Raw genomic sequence first — 8,450 nt, forward strand, 5'->3', positions numbered from 1 at the left:
GCCACTTTTGCATCAAGGAAATGACCTTCTCTCTCCCCTGGCCCCCAAAGCCAGGCAAATTCAAAGTCTCACATGGATGTGTCTGATTGGAGAAGCCTGGATCATCATATGTCAGTGTCCTTGTATCAGAGAAGGCTGAGAGATGTATTCTAACTGTGATGTTGGGGAGCAGGACTGATGGCAGGAAGTTTGCCCAGATGTCCAGCCATGCCTAAGACCAATATCACAGTGAAAGAGTGGAATGAACACAAGTGTCCAGTATGTGGATATGGTAGCATGAATTTTGGCTTAGCCACTAAATATTAACTGAGTGGGCACAGAGTTGCAGAGACAAGGGGAGCCAACCACCTGTGAAAATGCTTGGGAGCAGTGTTAAATGAAGAAGGAAGGCTGGCTACCATAGAAAAATAGCATGCGTACAAGGTGGGAGTGGGGAGTGGGACAAAGGAAGTCAAAAACAATCATGGCTTTAAGAGGTTGTGAATTTGCTTCAAGAAAGAGAGATTTTTGTCTCTTTCAAACATTTATGTGATTACAGTGAAAGAAAAATTCTCTGTGCAGAATCTTGAAGTCTTAAAAAAGATGCTCTTAAAATCAAACTGCTGGGGCCAGCCCTGTGGCTGAGTGGTTAAGCTCACGCGCTCCACTTTGGCGGCCCAGGGTTTCACCAGTTCAGATCTTGGGCGCGGACCTAGCACTGCTCATCAGGCCATGCTAAGGTGGCGTCCCAAATAGCAGAACCAGAAGGACCTACAATTAGAATATACAACTGTGTACTCGGGGCTTTGGGGAGCAGAAGAAGAAGAAGAAAAAGAAGAAGATTGGCAACAGATGTTAGCTCAGGTGCCAATCTTAAAAAAAAAAAAAAGCTGTTAAAAATCAAACTGCCTTTTGGGTCACCGGCCCACCCCCCCCCACCCCCACCCCCCCGCCCTCCCAGCAGTCCGTTCATTCTGTTGTGTGACAGACACTTTGAGCTCCTGCTGAACAGCCATTTTTCCATCTTCCTGCAGGCAAGGCCCTGATTTTGTTCAGGGTGGCCCTTTCCCCAGTTCTGGGAATAAGTCCTGACAGGCCTAGTACACTTCTGGTGGTCCTATTCTCCCTGCCAGAGGGCTTGTTTAGGGTTGGGTGTGTGACTCCTTTGGGGCCAATGATTGGCAGCAGATCTGCTTGTGGGTGGGTTGGGGCCTTCCAGGAAAGGGTCTCTCACTCTTAAGGAGACGCCGAAGAGATGGACCTCATTCTGACTTTGGATGTTGCTGGGTCTGGATGGGAAGCCTGGAACTACTGTACACACCTTGCTCCCAGTCGATGATGAAGCCGAAATTCAGAAGAGGGCAAAGCAAAGAGGATTTTAGAAGGCTGGACTCCTTGTAGTGTGTGACGATGGGGATCCTTATTGTTTAAGCTGGACTGTGTCAGAGTTGTCTCTTATTTGCAGCCAGATACATCCAAACAGATTCTGTCTTACAGCCCTTGGTACCCTGAGACATATTTCTTGGCTGCACTTGTCTGAGACAGTGACCTGAGTAGGGTCAGGACTGGGCTTCCTTTATCTCTATCCTCTGTGCCTGCCCACAGCAGGCCTCTGTGAATGTTTGCCCTTGAACTATTAATGAGTGTTCCAGACAGAAGGGTGCCACCACTGTGGTGCCACCGACCTAACATATCAAAACAGGACTCTCTGTTTTCTCCCACACTCTCCTTATATGTCTGAATAAGCAGCACCACTTTTCTCCTTTCCCCTCACCCCTACATCTAACCCATTATCCAGTCCTGCTGGTTCTCTCTCCCAAATCTGTCTCAAATGTGACCACTTCTCTCTGTCTTCACTGTCGACACTGTGGTTCCATCTGGGATCATCTCTCATCTGGGTTCCCTCACAAACCTGTCCAGTGAGTCTCCCAGCTTCTGTTCTTATTCTCAATACCTGTCAAATCCATTCTCCACACAGCAGCCAGATCCATCTTTAAAATGTGGATCAGAGGGAGCCAGCCCCATGGCCAAGTGGTTCAAGTTCCACGTGCTCCACTTCAGCGGCACAGGGTTCACGGGTTCGGATCCCAGGCCTGGACCTACTCCACTCATCAGCCATGCTGTAGAGGCGTCCCACATACAAAATAGAGAAAGATTGGCACAGATGTTAGCTCAGGGCTAATCTTCCTTACCAAAAAAAAAAAGTGGATCAGAAATTAATCCTCCCTCAATGACTCCTTGGTATAGTTAGAATGAAATCCAAACTCTTACTTTAAATGGCTGAATTGTATGGCAGGTGAGTTATCTTTAAATAAAGCTGTTATTAAAAAAAATAATCCAGACTCCTTGCTGTGGCCCACAAGGTGCATCACCTGCCCCTGCCCGCCTCTTTGGCCCCATCTAGTATGATGTTCCTCTCACTGCCTCCCAGCCACACTGGCCATCCTGTTCTGCAAACATCCCATGATTGTTTCTACCTCAGGGTCTTTGCAGATGTTCTTCCCTCTCCCTGGAACACTCTTCCCTGTAGCTTTCCCCATGGCTTCCTTCTCACCCAGGTCCTACCTCAAGTGTCAACCTCTTCTATCTAAAGTAGCCCCAGGGCCAGCCTGGTGGCACAGCGGTTAAGTTTGCACGTTCCGCTTCTTGGCGGCCCGGGGATCGCTGGTTCGGATCCCGGGTGCAGACATGGCACCGCTTGGCAAATGCCATGCTGTGGTAGGCGTCCCACATATAAAATAGAGGAAGATGGGCATGGATGTTAGCTCAGGGCCAGTCTTCCTCAGCAAAAAGAGGAGGATTGACAGTAGTTAGCTCAGGGCTAATCTTCCTCAAAAAATAAATAAATAAATAAATAAAAATAAAGTAGCCCCAAGTCACCCTCTTACCAATGGTCCTCTTTGACTTTCTTCATAGCACCTAAGCATCCAAAATTATTTTCTTAGTTTGCTTGCTTGTTGTTGTTGTTGTTTTTTCTGTCTCACCAGTTCATAACAGTAAGAACTTATTTTTTACCCTAAGAACAGTGCCTAACACTTAGGTGAAGAACTATTTGTTGAAGGAATTATGTGTCGAATCATTTCAGCTGAGCATTTGTGTTGGGCTTAAGTTCCTGGTGTTTTCTATGGGAAACAAATTTTATATTCGCATTCATTTTAAAAATAAAGGTCAATCACTGTAACTTTTGGGGCCTGTGCTTTATTATCTATAAAATGGGGATGGAGGGACGAGGTTAAACTTTATGATCTCTTAAGATTTGTGGTAGCTCTAACTTCTAAAAGGAGGGTGGGGTCTGGCGTAATTGAAATGAGTCCTGGGCTGTCTAGCAACTTAGTAGCAAATTGGCAACTAGGACCCAGAGCTTTGTCCTCGGTGCCACTCAACAGACTTATTGGAAGCTCAGGGGCATCCATCGCTCTTTTGTCCACCAAGCAGCCTGGCAATGCCTCCTCAGAAATCTCTCTGGACATTCTCCTTGGTACTAACCCCACTGCACTGCCCTGGCCCGGTGGCGTCAGCCCTCTCCAGGACCCTTGCACCCGTCTCCTCTGCTTCCAGTCCTCCCCCACACTCCCCTCATACGGGCCCTGGATGCCCCTCCAAACACAGAACTCCGATCACACTCATGTCCCTCAGCTGTGACTGGAGACACTCCAATTGGAAACACTTTGTGAATGTCACACAAAGCTACTAAGTAAAAGGTACTTGAGAGGTGGCCTAAGTGGGTTGGCCATGCATGGCTTCCTAGAGGAGGCCATACTTTGAAGCCTGAAACGGAAGGGAGGAAGACCTACAGGAGCGAGGGAAGTGGTGTGTGTAGGCTCAGAGGCAGAGCCTCAGTGAAGCCGGAGGACTTCAGGCTGTCAGAATGTCCTGAGTGAGCAGAGTATGATGTGGAGGGGTAGGAGGTCGCAGCCAAAGTACCAAGGCTGAACTTGATATTCCAGAAAAGAAGACAAAATAGGAGAAATCCCCATCTCTTGAGGTGGAGGAGGGCCAAGATGACCTCCAGAATCCCACAAGCAACCACTTCCCCTCCGGTCAGAGACCCGGGTTTTCCTTTAAGGAGCCACCCTCTGCTGTGCTCAGCCCATGGAGGTTGGTCGGCGCTGGGCCCATTCCAATCTCAGAGGAGGGGTCTGTGATCCGGTGTTTAACAATCAGCATAATCTATCCCTCTTGGTCACAAGTGTTGGTTCAGGGTTAGTATTCTGTTTCAACCCCAGCTGGTGTACTGAAGTTTGGTTCTGACATTAACTACCCAGAATTAACAGACCCCACAAATTATGACCTCACTCCTCCCAAAGCCTTCCCCCACTCCAGATGCCAGCTGCAAATGGGGTCCCCCAGCCATCAGCACTTGTTTTGTCTGGTTTCTTTTGCTGAGGGCGATTCACCCTGAGCTAACATCTGTTGCCAATCTTCCTCTATTTTGTATGTGGGTGGCTGCCACAGCATGGCCACCAATGAGTGGTGTGGGTCCAAACCCAGGCCACCAAAGCAGAGCACACCGAACTTAACCACTAGGCCACGGGGCCAACCCAAACTCTTTTCTTTCTTTCTTTCTTTTTTTTTTTTTTGAGGAAAATTAGCCCTGAGCTAACATCTGCCACCAATCCTCCTCTTTTTGCTGAGGAAGACTGGCCCTGAGCTCGTATCTGTGCCCATCTTCCTCTACTATTTATGTGGGATGCCTGCCACAGCATGGCTTGACAAGCAGTGCGTAGGTCCACACCAGGATTCGAACCGGAGAACTCTGGGCCGCCCAAGTGGAACATGTAAACTTAACAGCCACCAGGCTGACACCATCTGCATTTCTGACCAACAGTCCCCCAGCTATCTGCACTTCTGACCCTCCTCAGGTTTGATAATTTGCTAGAACAACTCATGGAATGTAGGAAAGTGCGATACTTATGATTATAGTTTTTTGGGTTTATTATTTTTTTTAAAAGATTGGCCCTGAGCTAACATCAGTTGCCAGTCCTTTTTTCTTCTTCTTCTTCTCCCCAAAACCCCCCAGTACATAGTTGTATATTCTAGTTGTAGGTCCTTCTGGTTGTGCCATGTGGGACACCGCCTCAGCATGGCTCAATGAGCAGTGCCACATCTGTACTCAGGATCTGAACCAGCGAAACCCGGGGCTGCCAAAGCAGAGCACACGAACTTAACCACTCGGCCATGGGGCCGACCCCCTGATTACAGTTTTATAATAGAGGATACAAGTCAGGAACAGCTAAATGAAAAGAGATACAGGGTGAGGTCGGGGAGGGTCCACATGCAGACCGCCCCTGCCCTCTCCCCATGGAGTCAGGGCATGTCACCCTCCTGCCACACCAATGTATTCACCAACCAGGAAGCCCCACTGAGCTTCAGTTTCCAGTGTTTTTACTGGAGTTTCATTACTTAGGCACAATGGTTAAATGATTGCCATGTGACTGAACTCAATCTCTAGGCCTCCTTCCCTGCCTGGACGATGAGCTCGTTCAAAATACCAACCCTCTAATCACAAGGTTGGTCTTTCTGGTGACCAGCTTCCCACCCTGAAGCCATCTAGGGGCTTGCCATTAGTCACATTATTGACAAAAACTCAGGTGTGATCTAAGAGGCTCATGAATAACAGACACTTCTGTCACTTGGGAAAGTCCAAGTATTTTAAAAGTTCTGTGCCTGGACAGGAACCTGGGACAAAGACCAAATTCTCCATTATACAACAGATAGTAGTTGGGTGCCCCAAGCTGAGCTGAGACTCAACCCTGTTGCATTTGCTGGAGCTATTGGGAAAGCTATGATCTTTTTCCGCTACTATTGTTAAGCTGATAGAATGTACGTTTGGAGCTGCTCATGGCCATCTTGCTACCTATGAGGGGATAACCTGCCTGAGAATGAAGACAGTCCAGAGGAAGGCAGAGCTAAGAGACTGAGATCAAGTTCAAATGGACATTGTGCTTCTGGCTCCAGCCATGCCTGAAACCATTCTACCTCTGATTTTTCAATCCTGTGAACCAATAAACTCCCCTTTTCATGTTTAAACTACCTTAACTTGGGGGTAGGAGTTCTGTTACTTGTAGCTGAAAGAATCCTGAGTATTGCATCCCCCGTTCCTGAGGAAGAAGTGTTTCTCCCTTTCATATTAACATAGTAATACCTCGGATCCCATCTTTCGCACCTTCTCCAAATCTCACTCCTTCAATTACCATCCTTTCCACTGGTTCCCTTCCCCTTAGACTTCCGACATAATCAAGTCTCCCTCAGGATATAAACAAGCAAACCTGTCAACCCTCTCAAACTACAACCCTCCATATCTCTGTCCTTCCCTTTTTGGCCAAACCATGTAGGACAGCTCTCCCCTTTCCTCCTCCCACTTCTTCACCTGCCATTCATTCCTCAGTCCACTACCATTTGGCTTCTGCTTCCACCACTTCCCTAAAGTTACTCCCACCAAAGTCACTAAGCAATCTTAGTCATCAGTGTTTTCTATAGGAGACAATGGCAGTGCCATGGATCCCTTTTTATCATTTTTGTGTGATTTGTTTGCCCAACCCACCCCACACACATACACTCTATACTGCCACACCCCCTGGTCTTTGGTGTGTGGTTTCTCTTCCAACAGTTAGAACTTCTGGGTTTTCTTGGTATGTGGGGGGAATGCCCTCAGGCTAGTGGATGCTTTGCCTCCATGAAGTGCCTGGGAATTGACCTCTCCCAGGGGTAGCCCTTAGTCCACAGCTGAGGGATGTTGGTATGTGAATGCCCAGCTCCCTTGTTTCCAGACAAATCTGAAGCATAACTGACATCCAGAGCTCCCCTGCAGGATCAAGCTAAACTACTCTCTGCCTGAGATCACATTTGCTTGGTTTCCTCTCCTTCCCTTTCCCGCTTCTCCTACTCCCTTACTGGTTCCTCCTGGTAGCACTTTTTAAATAAATCACTTGCACACAAATCCTCATCACAGCGTCTGCTTCTAGGAAACCTAAGACATCATCTCAGCAGTTTCTGCTCCTCTCTCTGCCTACTTGTTAAAAGAGGTTTGTTCTCCAGAATTAGGTCCTGAGGCCTCTTCTCTCTACATCTATTACCTGGACAATCTCATTCATATCCATGGCTTCAACCACTACTCATGTCTGATCACCACTAAACTACTTTGTGCAGCTCAGACTGTAGCTCCATCTCTGCTGGACAGCTCCACATATTTGTCCATGGCCACCTCCTGCATTAATACCATGGTCATTAGCCATGTGTGGCTACAGTATTTTAATTTTAATTCATTAAAATTAAAACCAGTTCTTAGTCACACTTGCCACATCTCAAATGCTCAATGGCCACACGTGGCTAGTGGCTACCACATTGGACAGTGCCAATATAGAACATTTCAGTCATTGCAGAAAGTCTTACTGGACAGCTCAGACACAACCTTTCTAAACCTAACTCATCATCACCAGGGCCTTGCCTTTCTGTATGCCTCAACTGTGTCTCTCTCAACAATGGGCCAACTACAGAGAAAGGGTGTTGTAAGGGTATAGGGGGGAGGGAGGTGACCACAGAACTAGAGTCCTTTCCATTGCCATCTTCCTCTGAACTGGGAAGATTAATGGACAAAGATGGTGATGAAGACCTTAACAAAGGCCATCTGTGAGCCGATGTTAGTTTGGTTAGAGCCGGGGTAGAGCTGGGGGACTAAAGCTGGCTAGGCCAGAACTTGCCCTTCTCCAGTGACTTTTTCCAACTCCATTGCCTCAGCCTTGAACAAACATTCTTGTGTGAGTCAGGGCATTTATCCATCTCCAATCTCTTCAGTCACTTGCCTTTGTGTTCCAGGATGAGCACTTGATCCAAGCTAATTAGCTGAAGTCAGTTCTGGAAATTTTATTGCAAATCTCAGAAAAGAGGCATGCTCCTTCTTATTAGAGTTGCTAAGCCATTAGGACTTCAGTTTGGAGCTACGGAGAGCCATTTTGCCGCTAAAAGAGGAGAGCCCGCCCTAGAGTGAAACCAAATGCATGGGGAAGGCAGAGCTAGAGAAGGTGAACCACAGGTTCCTGCTATCTTTTGGCCCTTTTATTCATCTGTTCCTGAAAGAGCTTGATCCACTCTGGGCTTTTCAATTGCTCGAGCCAATAGATTCGCTTATTGCTTGGGGCAGTTGGAGCTGGGTCAGTGAGAGACCCGATTGATAGAGGATCTCATCGTTCTCACGATTTCAACTGCCCTCTCTACCTTAATGATTCTCAATTTCTGTATCTGCCCTTGATGTCTCTCCTGATCTCCCGACTGTATGTCCACGTGCCTCCTGACGTCTCACAAGCACGTCCAAAACTGACCTTATTATTTCTGTCCCCATCTTTATTTCCCGTCTCTAAGATGGGCCCTGGTAGAACCTCCAGTCCTTTTCCTCAGAGAAGCCAAGGTCTAAGTTCAGGCCCCGCCTCCTCGCGGGGCCTCACCAAGGTCACCCGCGTCTTCCCTCGCCCAGC

This window comes from Equus asinus, chromosome 14 (genome assembly GCF_041296235.1).
Source record: "Equus asinus isolate D_3611 breed Donkey chromosome 14, EquAss-T2T_v2, whole genome shotgun sequence".
NCBI lineage: Eukaryota > Metazoa > Chordata > Mammalia > Perissodactyla > Equidae > Equus > Equus asinus.